General features: G+C 39.5%; 1 protein-coding gene and 1 long non-coding RNA gene across 3 annotated transcripts in view; one reads left to right on the top strand and one right to left on the bottom strand.

The window, feature by feature from the left end:
* The window catches only part of LOC117677160 (uncharacterized), a 50,887-nt gene extending 45,004 nt beyond the window's left edge, over positions 1-5,883 (bottom strand). Inside the window, exon 1 of the long non-coding RNA XR_004594670.3 lies at positions 5,697-5,883. This is a non-coding gene — a long non-coding RNA (uncharacterized LOC117677160). The remainder of the gene's footprint in view (positions 1-5,696) is intronic.
* The window catches only part of LOC148114644 (uncharacterized), a 296,681-nt gene that overhangs the window by 176,762 nt on the left and 106,260 nt on the right, over positions 1-13,659 (top strand). The gene's annotated exons all lie outside the window — the stretch shown is intronic.

The following is a 13,659-nucleotide window of genomic DNA, read 5'->3' as shown; positions in this document are numbered from 1 at the left end:
TGAGTTTAGTGGGTTTTTTCTTTGTAATTAATTCATTTATTATTTTAATTATTATTGTTGTATTTTATTTATTTTTAATTTTTGTCTTAGGGTGGATATGTGTTCATCCCAAGCATGTTTAAACTCAGTTACTGATGAGTGAGTCTCGATTTCTGCCGGAAGTTGGTTTCAAGCTTCTTTCTGTGAAGTAATACTTTCTAATATTTTCATATCCCCCTGGAAGTGTTTCAGTGAGCTACTTAATAGTTATACAAAGATAGATGTTTGTATTCATGGATAAGTAGTGTAAAATTATATTTTTTAGAACAAGAAATTCACCAACCTTTATTTTTAGTAATAAATGTATTTAATTATTCAATTTCTAGGGCGGCCCATCTCAACCAAATGATTCTAGGTGGCTACTGGTTCTAAACTGATAAAACAGTGAAAAAGAATAGAAACAATACAAAACAAATACAAGCAGCAATCGAAATAACCAATCAGTTAACAATAAAGCCAAGAAATGAGGTCAATAATACCTTTAAAATCCCAGGCCTGGTCACACAACCAAGATTTTAAGCCTTCCAAAAGGCCAAGTGAGTCGGAGACATTCTAATCTCCAAAGAGAGAAGATTCCACAGACCAGGGGCTACAGGAGAGAAGGCCTATCTTATGGGATTTACAGCATGTCCAATCTGATGGACCAAATTGGACAGGTACAGACTCTTGAAATCATACAGTCCCTCGGGTAACCCAGTTCCAAGCCATGTAGGACTGTAAAAGTGACAACCAGAATCTTGAATTGAACCTGGAAACACACCAGTAGCCAATGCAACTCGTAGTAGTGATGTTACATGTGCTGTACATCCAACACCATTTGCTACAGACAACTAATGATCACAGTTGGAACCAGAATTTCTATTGCTAAGGAAGGCAGTTATTAAGTGAATCGTGCCTGATTTACAATTTTTTTTTGCCACAGTTCTTAAGTGAATCATTAAGTCATTAAGCAAATTCAGCTTCACTCCATAGATTTTGCTTGGTGAAAGCTGGTTGGAAGGTGACAGATGGCAATCACATGATCCCAGGACACTGCAGCCATTGTAAATAAATGCTGATTGCCAACTGCTCAAATTTTGATCATGTGATCAAAAGAGTGGATGATGCGATGGCTGTAAGTGTGAGGACTAATTTTTCAGTGCCGTTGCAATTTTGAACTGTTGCTAAAAATTGGTTGTAAATAAATATAATATTTACCTTTTATATCTTTTGAGGTCTTGTATTAAATAACACTACAGCTTTGTGTGTAGCAAGCCTGTTTCTCTACCTTTGCTAAAGAGATATTTCTATTCAGGTTGATATTATTCAGAGAAATAGCCCAGTCTGATGTTGAGTTGAAATTGAGATCAGTCACATGAAATCAAGCTGGCAAAAGCTAAGGTAGACTATGTCCTGTTAAGGAAATTCCAACATTTCCCTGTTTCAGATGTGAGTGAATTCATGAAGACAACTTGTAAATGCGTCCTCCGTGTATGATTTTACTTCTGTAACAAAACTGAGGTAGTGACGAAGGAAATTCTGACATAGTATTTATGAGTTAAATATGTTTAACAAAATGTACAGATTTGTTGAATCTAAATGAGAAAATATATATGTAGTAACTTTCCAGGACTGATCAGTGGCTTATATCAAACTTATGGTATATATATATGTTAACAGAAGTTACTGTTTATAGTACTTTCATACTGCAATAGTTTGATTTGCACTTGGAGAGATGGGGAAAGAGTGGATGCCTGTATGATTCATTCTTTCTTGTCTTCAACTTTACCAGGGATATATTATTCTAGACAGCTCTCTTATGTTATTTGTTTGTTTGTTTATTCAATTTCTATAGACCCCATCCCCAATCTCAGCCAAGTGACTCTGGGCAGTTTACAGTTCTAAACCACAGTTAAGACAAAAATAATTAAAACAGTAAAAACATCCAAAAATAAATCCATACAACAAAGATACCGAACCAATTTACAATAAGTGCATGAAGCATTGTAGTAATCCAGATGAGAGGCTATAAGGGTATGGCTGACAGGGAACAGGGCTTCCTAGTACAGGAATGGGCAGAATTAGTGCATCGCCCAAAGATGTGGCATGGTTCTTCTACCCATGCTTGCCATCTTCTCTTTGAGCATGAATTAGGTTTTGTAGCAGGAAATGGCGGGCGATACTTCCGGCCTTTGTTAGTGCAGCTGGGCACAGGACCCTGCCCCGAGATACTAGCCTGCACCTAGCCGCCACCTCTTTTTCAACACAAGAAGTCTGCAGCCGCCGCTGCTTTTTCAGCGTGGGAAGCCTGCAGCTGCTGCTTTTTCAATGCGGGTATTGTGGTCCACCAGCAGCCTGAGGAGCTGGCAGCAGAGTCAGACAGTGAGGAAACTGGGGAGGAACATGGGCCAGTCCTGGAGTCTGGGGAAGGCTCGGACAAGGACTCTGCGTCGGAGGCAGAGAAAGGGTCATCTGGGAGGTACGTGCTGCCTCCGGAACCTCCAGAGTCAGACCTCAGTGAAGTTGTCGAGTCCTACCGGAGCTCGCCATTGATGGTGGGGCGGTCTGGGAAGCCCTGACTTTGAACCAAACAACCGACTTGTACTTTACTTTTGACTGTGAATCTGCAAAAACCCGGAGTAAACTTTGAATCTCAGTTCTGCTTGTGGTGATTTATTACGTTCGCAGTTCAGGACGAAAGACAAGCTGAGAGAGGTAGAGGAACAGGGGGAGCTTCTTCCCAATGCGCTGCCAGAAGGCAAGAACAGTTAAAACAAAAGGGACGACTCGGGAGTAGGGCTTGGAGATGATTGGCCCGTCCCATAAGACTTAAAAGAGGAGCAAAGGCACATGGGCCTTTGCAGGAAGCAATATTGTTAATTCTGTGCAGTTTAAAAGCTGAAGCTGTGTTTGATTTTGGACTACGTGTGGCTTTGCCAATTAGGTCTTTGGCAGTGTGTCAAGGGAGATAAAGGTGGGTGATTATCAGCTTTATCCCGAAGGATTCTTTACAACTATTTGGGACTCTTCTGTGAATGAACAGAATTCACAGCTGTTAAAATAAAACAGGTTTTTGGGACTACTCGTGTGTTTTGCTGACTCGGAAGCTTAGGTCAGAACAGCGAAAAACCTGCAACCACTACTCTTTGCCAGCGTGAGAAGCCTCCAGCCACTGGTGTTTTTCAGCGTGAGAAGCCTGCAACTACCACTCTTTTCTGGCGTGAAGGGTCTGCAGCTGCTGCCTCTTTGCTGGCCAGAACCAAGCTGGCAGCAGCAGCTGCAGGCATCTCGTGCTGGCAAAGACCGGTGGCTGCAGGCTTCTTGCGCCGGCAAAGACCGGCGGCTGCAGGCTTCTCAGTGGGGGAGGGGGATATGGCGAGCTTCAGCCTGCTCCGGGCTGCCGCCTGTAGGACCTCATCCCCCATCCAGCCCACGACAAGGGGATATGCCGCTTCCAGGCCAGCCCGGCTGGTGGATGGGTGAGCGGGCAGCCTTTGGGGGTGGCATTTTCTCTCAGGTCTCCCACCCAGAAAGCCCCTGGAAGCTGAAGCTGGGTCCGAAAGGCAGCTAAGCCTCGCCATGTGTGTCCCCTCACTGAGGCGGTCCTTCGGCTGAGTGCAGCAAGCCCAGAGCAGATCTTCCTTCCCCGCCATCAGCCTTACCTTCTAGCCCATGGGGCTCACACCGTTCTCACAGCAACATCCCGGCATGTGGGTGGAGAACCCGGGGAAGGCCAGAGCCAGTCCCTGGCTCGTCCCCTGACCGAAGGGGAAGGGCGAGTTGGTGGCATGCAGGCAGAGGTCCTGGGGAAGGCCAGAGCCAGGGACTGGTACATCCCCCGACTCGAGGAGACGGGCAAGTGGGTGGCATGCAGGCAGAGGCCCTGGGGAAGGCCAGAGCCAGGGATTGGTGTGTCCCCCGAGCCAAAGGGCAAGTGGCTGCCTTGTGGATGGAGGCCCAGGGGAAGGCCAGAGCCAGGGACTGGCGCGTCCCCCAACCCAAGGCAATGGGCGAATGGGTGGCTTGCAGGCAGAAGGATGGCAAGAGCCAGGCCCTGAAAGGCGGCTGAGCCTTGCTGTTTCCATTCTGAGGCGGCCCTTCGACCAAGCACCGTATATTCATGGCAGCCATGGTGAGCAGAGCGGACAAGGCGCGGTAATCAGCTGGGCCACATGGCTGGGCAAGTGAGCACAACTCTAGACAGAGAGTAGCTGGGCGCGGGCGTGACTCTAGCCACCGGCCATGGTGGGCAAGGCGAGATAGGGTGGGGCCGGGCAGGGTGGGCAGGACCAGCCAGTGTGGGATTTGCCAATTCGCCGAACTGCGCAGAATCTTAACAACTGGTTCGCCCGAACTAGCCCAAACCAGCTGAAGCCCCCCTCTGCTTCCCTCCTCTCAGACCCCAGAGGAAATAAAAGATAGCACAGTGCAGTGCCTCAATTAAGAGACAGATTTATGACATTCTATAATTAATATATTCATTGCTATAAGATCTGGTGAAATCTACTAATTTAGATACTCAGTTATTTTAGTTGGGTCATTGACCAGCAAAACAAAACAAAAATGGCCCCATTGATTAGAGTAAAGCATGTTATAAAATCATAAAGTAATACAGACAAAAATGTATGCTGAAATTGAAGATAAAAGTAAAACAAACAAAGTTTTATAAATCAGGCTTTCCCTTACTGAGGCTATAAATTCCAGAGTTTCCTAGTTAGCAAATTAATTTGGGATTCAGATAATTAAATAAGGTTTCCATGTTAAGAGATTGTATGCCTCTCATGACCAAAAATGAGGATTGGTTTCACAAGAAAACCTATCACATACTTTAAAAAAAAAAAAAAAATTCAATGTGTTTGGCAATCAGAAGGACCATTGAAATACTTTAGTGGTAGTGTCTATATTTTAATCTTGTATGCCTTTCCAGATAAATTCCATTGTTGCTTAGGATGAAGCTAGGAAAAGAAACAGTCAGTTTCAAATATCCTGACTGCACTATTTGCAGTCTCTAAGATGTCTTTTTTTAATAAAAGAAATTTCTGACCCTGCAATGGGAAAGGCAAAACTTCCCTAAACCTTCAAAACTTACAGTCAAACTAATTCTAAAACAAAGTGGAGTAAATTTTATGCCTGTGTTAACTGAAAAACATTCGAAGTTGCACTTCTCCTTAAAAGCAAGAATGAAGCGACCGTGTTGATTTTGTCTCATTTAAAAAAATAAATAAATAAATTGCTCTGAAGGGAGAATTATTTCCATATATGGAATAGAAATTTGAAAAATGAGTTCCCGGATCCAGTAATTTAAGGAGCAAAACTCAAAGATAGATTTAGAGCTGGAGAGCAAGTCTATTTATTGTAGTAAAATGAATAAATATTGTGGATTTTACTCTGCATTCCAATAATGACTTCATAGTTTTTTCTCTCCAACTTCTGATCTTTCTTCCCTTTTCTGTGTCTCATTTTCATTCCACTTTAAAAATCCTCAATCCTGTCCTCATAACTTTTCCATATCTTAAACCTGTATTTTTAACGTATACATAATAATGACTGTTAATGAGCTGCACACATAATTTTGCTTTAGAAATATGTCTTGCAAAATACCCATATTATTAGTTGATGGAGACTTTCTTCCCAGTAAGTTTGGCTCCCTCTTCCCCCTTTTTTTTTTCTTAACATACCACTCTTCCTGTAGATATGCAAAGAATTCCAGTTTGAGGGTTTGAAAAGACTTGCATTACATTACTGTAGTTCTTGGCAAACTCTTCTGCTATTTTAATTTTAACCAATTAAAAGAGACATTTTTTTCTTCTTTCTTTTTTTACTTCTGAAGTATATTAAAAGATATCACATTCAAAGACTGGCCATGCACTCAATTAATTACTGGTGTCCAGCGAAAGGTCTACCAGTAGCTATCACCATGACAACCTTTGGGAGACCTCTGCCCACCTGTTGCATGATAGAAACCGCATTAGGCAGTTGGTTCCTGCATTAGGCCTCCTTTTTGGCCTGTGGGGAATTTGTACTAATTAGAATTAGTTGTCCTTCTGTAGTCCAACTCCTGACACAAATTGCATTCTGTAGCTTTTTGTTCCACTCGAGTTCACAGACAAAATAGCCTGTGCCATGTTTGAAATGAAGCAAGCCAATATGAAAGGATTTCACATAATTGGTTAATATACTTTAACATTTTAACTAATATCCTCCGTCTTGGCTTCTTGCGAAAGAAATATTGTTTTCTTTCTTTCTTTCTTTTAAATTTCTTTCTTTTCTTTGGCCGGATAATTATTTATGATCGCATACAGAGGGTAATTTTAATGCTGCTTGTTGAGGTGTCGTTAAATCATGGTCAGGCTCAACTGCATTGGAACAAAACAAGTGACCTTTAAAAACGATAGTTTGAAAATGGGCCCTGTGGTGATGGGAACGGTAAAAGTACAAATTGTGGCGTGGTGAAGAAAATAAAAGCTCTGGCACGCATATCAGGAGAATATCACTTTATTTATTGAAGCCAATAAAAAAGTCGCAAGAAAGTGCAGTGACTAAGCAGTCCAGTTAAGAGGAAAGATATCTGAAACACATACAAGGAGAAAACAGAGAGGTGGCTTCACGAAGGCCCAATGCAGACAAAATATTTAAAACCAAGATTCTTTTTTCATTTAAGATATCTTAAGTTTTACATCTGAATCACTAAGCCACCGTCAACAATCCCAAATGGATTTGAGAACCGACGTTTATATTGACCACAACTAACCAAGGTTTTCCAAAGTCTTTTTATAAAGCACATCAGGCTAAAATTGACATTAGGATGCATTTGTAATTTTTAAAATAATAGGATAATACTTCAGTGATCAAACTTAGGCAAGACTATAGCTACAGATAAGCAGCAAAAGGCTTGTTTCCAGATACTTAAGCTCTGGAAATAATGGGACCAGCATAGCTACCAGTACATGATGCTAATGAAGAGGAGAAGACCCATATTGTCAATGAATTCACCATCTATTAGTCAGTTGATGGTCTACCATGCTACTTTTTGCTGTGAGACGCCAATAAAATAGATTTTTTTTTCCCAATAATACTGCATTTATGGTCAGAAACAGGCATGGAGCCATTCTCTTTAAATGGTGACACCTCTTTTAAAGAAGGTAATTTCAGCTGATTTTTTATGGTTACTGTACAGTACTGTGAAGCAGGGATATCATTGGAACCAAACAATTGATAATTATTTCTATGACTATGTTTTCTATGACTGATATATATATTTTAGCAGCTTGAGTTTTGTAGAGTACTAAAAGATGTAGAATAAAATGTTTCAAATAAATGCATCTCATATATAAAATCCAGTCTAATTACTTGTATTATGGCTCTGTTTTAGACTAACCTAGATAGAATTCTGTGTCTAAAGCTCTTTAGAAAAAAGACAAACATGTGGAAAGAAAGATATATAAAATAATGTATGTTATTGAAAAGAGAGACATTCTTCTCCCTCCTCTCCTTAATTCTCAAAATGAGAATTTGAGGAGACTAAAAATTGATACTTGAATGGCTTTACAGAGTGAATATGCATGGAATATTAGGCTATCAATGGTTGCTTTGCAGCATAGTTAAATACTATCTTCGAATCAGAGACATCTTGCCTCTCAGTACCATTTATTGGGGAAAATATTGGAAGAGGCCATTCTTTTATTATTTACAATATTTATCTGTTGGTAATTGTGGGAAAGGTTGCTAGATTAGACAGGGTTTGGGCTTTAGAAAATACTCTGAAGACACTCTACCCATTTTAATGCATAGACAAAATGGTTAACAGATATCTTCTCCAAACCATATTAATATGATAAATAAATAAATACTGACATGCATGGGACAAATTAAGATAAGTAAATAATGTAATCTTGATACATCTTAAAGACAATTTATTGTAGCATTAGCAACGTTTATTAGCATCTATTATCAGATGTCTGAAACAGAACAGAACAGAACAAAACAGATTAGAATAGAAAATAGAATAACAGAGTTGGAAGGGACCTTGGAGGACTTTTAGTCCAACTCCCTGCTCAGGCAGGAAACCTATACCATTTCACACAAATGGTTGTCCAAACTCTTCTTTAAAACACACTCTCTCTCTCCCTCTCTCTCTCTCTCTCTTTCGTTCCCTTCCTCCTTCTCCTGACAAAAAACCCACACCCAGATATATGAGTGTATTTCCATATAAACACACACACACACACACACAACTCCATAGATTTAGAAGTGGAACAGGGTACACAATGACAGGAAATAATTTAAAAAGGAACATTAAAGATGGTGACAATAATAATGAAGCTTAATATATAGAGATTAAATACTGTAAATATTCATATAGGTGCTGGTGGAAAACATTTAAGCTATATAATCTTGGTACTGGCATTATGATTTGATGGATAATAATATTTAATCACTGCTTTTATTTCAGAAACTGCTACATGTTTCATTTTAGTTGAACAAAGTACATATTTTCTCACTCCCATGTTCTGAAAGTTGAATTGCCAAGTCTATGCAAAGGTTTGAACTACAACATTAATTCTAGTTGAACAGGAGAGCAAGATATTTATACTGATGTACTTAGGTGGTACTTATACCAGTTCTAGCTGAGGATTAAATTTTCACTTTGTTCCTTCCTATGCAAGAACTACTTGAAAAGCAATAAGGTATAGAATTCAAAATGAGGCCACAAAAATATAAGATATAAAACAGATGAAATCCATAACACTGAAGTGAGTTCCAAGGGCATATTTCTATACATGAAGTGGTTTCATGCAAGTCAACTCATCTTTCATTAGTAGCTTGCCCTCAATATTCATAGCTAAGTAAAAGTATGATTCATAGCATTCAAGATCTTATGAAGCAGATGAAATTGTTGTCTCATTACAAACTTGGCATCAAAACTTGTTAATAGTTTCAAAACATATTAGTCACTCAAAGATACAAAATGTATTAGCATGCCAACAATTTGCTGGAACTGTACAGCTGAAATCCTAAACCTTTTTCGGGCCCAATGATCTTACACCTTACCTTAAATTAATGTATTTAAACTTAATTTATAAGACTGCATACATAGCCAGTTCCATCAGATCCCAATGAAACATGGCTGAAGCTACTGTACGTGTTTGTAGACCTAAAATGGTGATGCCATCCTAAAAAAATCCTTCAAGGAAATTATGAAATAATAAGTTGGAACTATCTATGTGCAGTCTGCCCTACAATCCTATAAATATTGTTGCTACTTTCTCATATATTTAATGAGGAGTCATATTTCTTATATGACTTCAGTTTAGGATTCTTCAGATTTGTTTGATTCATTGATAATTTCTTCTAATAAGATGATAAAATGTGAACTTTTGTTACCATTCAGTATTATTTAACTTTCTTTACAGGATTCTTAATACTTGGAGTGGATAAGGTTTTAGAGGCTAATACAGTTTGGTAACTTGATTCAAAAAAGCCTGAAAGTCTGCGCAAAGAAGCATGAAAATCATTTGTCAAAATTGTATGAATTTGTAATTCATAATTGGCATGAGGCAATTTGAAGAAATAGTTTTCTGCTGCTGACACTGCTGTCAAAATAAATGTGGGGAAGATAATTATAGTAATTAACAAAATAGATAATTGCACTTTGTCATGGGATAAGGTACATTTTTGATTTCTGATTAGGAGCAGATCAATAGTAAATGAAATGCTATGCTATTCATATCTGATTAATATATCCTTGTACAGAAATGAGTATCAGTTTTTCAAAGACAGTAGAAGCTACAAGCAACCATTTTATTGACAGCCAGTCTCTGCAAAATTAACCCTTATAACATGTATATTCAATTGTGCTGCAAAAAAAAAAATCCTTAAATTCTCTTTTATTATTTCTCACATAACTTTGATTTATATTAACACATCCTCGGTTCCTTTATGGGGATTTGGGGGATTTGGGGGATTTTTTGTTTGTTTTGTTTTGAGATCAGTTGTAGCATTTCAGATTCTTCCCTACATTGAAAAAATTGTTTGTTTCTTTGTTGGTTTTTTATTCCATTCTGATCAACATCGATTCTGAACAATACTTCAAGTTCATGGTATGCTCCTCTTTTTCTCCTTATCATAATTTAGCTTGCTTCTTTGTCCAAAATTGTCCAAGGAGGTAATTTCTATTATATCTGAACTGATTATCTGTCCTTGTACAAATGTTTGTAATAGCCTAAAGGCCATGAATAGATCATAATTTGAAAATAAAATTTTCTAAGCGGTAATCTTAGTTTTTCACAAGAAGAAGAAAAAAATATCCTCAGATTTTTAAATATAGGTGGAAATTGGAAGCTGTATATAAGTGTGACTCAGTATATTCAAGCATCTTCATCTAAATGCAATCAGTTACTAACCCTAACCCTTGACACCTGGCTCTCAGTTATGACATTACAGTAGCCAGCTGTCACATAATCACCGTTTGCAACCTTATTGGGCAGTAAAGCCAGCAGAAGATTGCAAAGCTGCAAATGAAGTGCCAAAATTTCCACAAGTAAGCAGTATGATCATATGACATTGAGCGTCATGACCACATCACTTAGTGACAGAAATTTTGTCCCAATTATATTTTAAGTGAGGACTACCTGTACTAGAGTATTTGACTTCTGCACTGGCAGGAACTAGGGGATCTCTCCACTTCCATGATCCTATGAAAATAAACTGAGAAAAAATGTCAAGAGGGCCAAATCTCTTTATAGTCTTGGCGACTATGTAAAACCACAATGGTTTAGGCTCAGCTAAAATGCATTCCATAATTAAATCCAGAAAAAAAGCCAGCATGGCTGTTTAGTACTTTCTAGGAAGTTGCAAAAGGCTTTCTTTAGGAAATGGAAGCCCTGACATAATAAGGAGAACAGGAAAGAGCACAAACTCTGGCGCACACAAAAAATAGTAAAATAATAATAAAAAATTAATAAGAAGAACTTGAGGAAGTGTGACAGAAAACAGGAAACAAATTATTTAAATATATTAAAAGCCCAAAATCAATGTTTAGATCATTATATGATAAAGGATTCTGAAAAAGAATTGTTCTGACCTAGGCTTCCTGAGAAAGCATAAATCACAATCTTAGTCCCAAAAAACCTCTTTTATTGAGACGGCTGTGAATTATGGTCATTCACAGCCCGTAATGATTCACAAACTGTCTGTGAAGATTCCGACAGATGTCTGCTCAAGTTGACACAGTCTTTCAGGGTAATGTTGATAAGCACCCACCTTTATCTCCCTTGAAATGCTGCCAGAGACCTAATTATCAATTAGTTTTGCAAGGCCAAACGGAGCACAGAGTCAAACAGACTTCTCAGAGCTTGAATTGACTATATGAATTAATTGCTTCCTGCAAAGGCTCATGTCTGTTTGCTCCCCTTTTATGTCTTATGGGAGGAGCCAATCCTCTCCAAGGCTTACTCACAAGTCACCCTTTTTTTTCTTAATTGTTCTTGCCTTCTGGCAGCTCTGCACATGCGCACACTGAACAGGCTCACACTGTTCTTCTGCCTCGCTGATGTCAGATTCCGGAGGCTCCAGAGGCAACACATAACTACCAGATGGCCCTGGCCCCCTCTCTGCCACCGATACAGAGCCCTTTTCTGAGCCTTCTCCAGACACCAGGACTAGTCCACATTCCTCTCCAACTTCCTCACTGTCCAAATCTGCTGCCAACTCTGCTGGCCGCTGCCGGACCACAACAAGAATGTGGAAACTGCAGACAATCTGATTGAGTTATTTGAATCTGTGTTTACTATTAGAAAACAAAAAACTGATACTTAGCCCTGCATTAAGTTTCTCAGGTTCAGATCTAGAACAACAAAAACCAGCTGAGGTGACAAGAGAAGATATTCTAGGATGACTTAGGACAGTGATGGCTAACCTTTTTGCTGTCATGTGCCAAAAGCGGGGGAAGCGGCGAGGTCACACGCATGCATGCCCACACCCATAATTCAGTGTGCCCCACGCTTCCCCCGCTTTTGGCACATGATGGCATGGTGGACCAGGTAGGCCAGTTTTTTGCCCTCCCCAGGCTCCAGAGGCTTTCTAAGAGCCTGGGGAGGGCAAAAACGGCCTTCCCCACCACCACCCCGGGGGCTCTCTGGAGGCAGGAAACAGACCGTTTCCTGACTCCCAATGAGCCCGGAAAGCCCGAAAATCAGCTGGCCGGTGCGTACATGCACACTGGAGCTGAGCTAGGTCAATGCTCACGTGCCCACAGATATGGCTCTGCGTGCCACCTGTGGCACGCGTGCCATAGATTCACCATCATGGATTTAGGATATTACAGAGTCCTCATTGCATTCACATAAAGAACTAAAATGTAAAGTTGCTGATTTCCTAACAAAAATAGGTAACTTTTCATTCAAATTCGTCTCAGTGCCAGATTATTTGAAGGTAGTCAATGTGACAACAATTTTTATAAACCCGGCAGCTTAATCTCTATTCTAGACAAACTGGTATTACAGGTAATCAAAGGGGGAAAAAAAATAGCTGTGCAAATCGATGTATAAGCCTTGAAGGGAAATCAACATGCATTCCACAAAGCTAAATTCTGCTTCATCAACCTTTTAGAATTTTTTATGGTAAACTGGATGGAGGTGTTGACGCTACATATTTGTACTTTCAAAAAAACATTTACAAAATTCCTCATTGAAAAGTTTTTGGTTAAACTTAGTGCCAAGAATAAGAGGACCTAACCTTTTCTGGATTCATAGAACTTAGAACAACTTTATTGTCACTTTAAATGTACACTAATCGGCATACATTAAAATGAAATTACATTGCATACAGCTCTCAAAAGGCCACCACCTCCGATATATGCTATGTAAACATGACAAAAAAATATGCATATACCCACATACCCACATGTATATTCTATGACACAGAGAAAAGACACAGTCTAGTTTGGATGTATACATGTACATGGTGACAGAAACGAATCTTGCGAGTTTACCAAATGGATGGCATAGGGAACAAAGCTGTTACAGAATCAGGTAGTCCTGCTAGAAACACTTAGAAACGTCCTCCAAGAGGGGAGCAATGTTTCTGTAAACCATAAAGACCGTAAGGTGTGTGAGTGGGGTCCCTAAAAATTATCTGTGCTCTAAGCCCATAGCGCTTATAAGCAGTATCTGAATAACGGGAAGCAAGCTTCCTATAATCTTCTCAGCTGTCCTTATCACTCTCGGTATGGACCTTCTATCTGAGGCACAGGAAGAAAAGACTACGAATCAATGGGCACTTTCTTAATTGAAGAAAGTAAAAAGAAAAGTCCATGAAAGATCTAGGTTGGGACCAATTGGTTGATGAACAGTTTTGACGGGACTTGAGCAGTGATCAGGCCAGGATGATGGATCATTATATCAATTGACATACATATTATACATACATACCAATTGACATACATACCAATTGACATTGCAGTAAGAAATCCTAACTTCCTAAACATTGATGTCAGGTCAGAGATGTTTATAACTATCCAAAAAAACAATCTTGGAGCCATGATGGAGAGAATCAAGAAGAGTCAGAGTGCAGCAACTATGAAAAGGAAGGATTTGATGGTAAGGATCATTTGGGAAGAGCAAATGTTTGTGATAGTTTTAT

Source organism: Pantherophis guttatus, chromosome 3, assembly GCF_059756535.1.
Source record: "Pantherophis guttatus breed Tessera chromosome 3, ASM5975653v1, whole genome shotgun sequence".
NCBI lineage: Eukaryota > Metazoa > Chordata > Lepidosauria > Squamata > Colubridae > Pantherophis > Pantherophis guttatus.
This window is presented reverse-complemented; position numbering and strand designations above follow the sequence as displayed.